Source organism: Oryzias melastigma, linkage group LG6 (assembly GCF_002922805.2).
Source record: "Oryzias melastigma strain HK-1 linkage group LG6, ASM292280v2, whole genome shotgun sequence".
Lineage (NCBI taxonomy): Eukaryota > Metazoa > Chordata > Actinopteri > Beloniformes > Adrianichthyidae > Oryzias > Oryzias melastigma.
In genome coordinates this window covers 9,074,735-9,075,788 of record NC_050517.1, presented here as the reverse complement: position 1 = coordinate 9,075,788, position 1,054 = coordinate 9,074,735, and the positions used below count along the sequence as shown (strand labels likewise).

The window sequence follows — 1,054 nt, the reverse complement described above, 5'->3', positions numbered from 1 at the left end:
AGGACAAAATAAATGAAACATTTGCAAATTGTAAATCTTTTGCTTGATGTGCTGCTATATACAATTATTGTTAATTATAAAAAAGTATTTTGCAACTAAGTTCAGGACAGATTTGTGTCAATAATCATCAAAAATATGAAATATTACTATATTCCATGGTTTTTGTAAAATGTGTCCAAAACTAAGCTAGAATTTAAAATATTTCAAAGTAATAATGAAATATAATTTACTTCACTGGCAGAATCAAGTTTGTAACTCTTAGATTCACCACTAGGGGCATGTGTGAGTTAAACGTGTCTGGCGTGTGGCGTAAACTCAACACGAAGAAGACAGAAAGCAACAAGAAGCAAAGAAATAGAAGGTATAGAACCTGTTCATTTCAATTAATATGAATCAATAACACAAACATGCATGTCCATGGGCAGCAAACTAAGTTTAAGCTACATTCAGCAAAATATATCTAATTCTATCGCTAATGTTCAGATATATTTATATGTATACCGCGCTGAAATGCTTGGATTTGTGGATATATTATTAACGTTTTTAAAAAGATAAATGTGACGCAGTATTACTTATGCTAATTTCCTCTCGACATTTCTAGCTGATATGATTCTATAGAGGTTCTGCTCTATTATTTTCATTGGAATTAATTTGGACGAGTTGCGTTTGCTGTGGTTAGTTTCCTGTTTTATTGTTCGTATTATATCACATTCATTTTGTGTGCTTCAATGTGTCAAATGTAGAGTTTAAAACCAAAAAAGCAAAATTTCAAATAAGGCGTTTTGTAACTAGCTCATTGCCATCGTAATGCTAGTGCTAGCTTGGGACTAAACTAGCGGTTAGTTTAGCAAATAAATGCCGAAGTTCACTATTATTTATGTTTTAATTTGGATGGTGGTAGATAGAATGACTAAAAGCAACTTTTTGTGTGTACTTGGATGTTTATAGCCTTTTATTTTCTCCCTAAAGTAAGCTCGATTCATCAGCTAGCTAGTGTTCGTTAGCATTTTGGGTACATTATGCTAGCTAGAGCTAGCTGTTTTTTTGTTTGTTT

The 1,054-nt window shown here is 32.0% G+C and overlaps 1 protein-coding gene across 2 annotated transcripts in view; it reads left to right on the top strand.

The window, feature by feature from the left end:
• Window positions 1-257: 257 nt before the first annotated feature.
• The window catches only part of hmg20a (high mobility group 20A), an 8,059-nt gene continuing 7,262 nt past the window's right edge, over window positions 258-1,054 (top strand). The window contains exon 1 of one of the 2 annotated variants that reach the window (XM_024282640.2): window positions 258-361. The gene's annotated coding sequence lies outside the window, so the exon portion shown is untranslated. Of the gene's footprint in view, window positions 362-519; window positions 675-1,054 lie in introns of those variants that run through there. The other variant, XM_024282639.2, reaches the window with a different exon arrangement.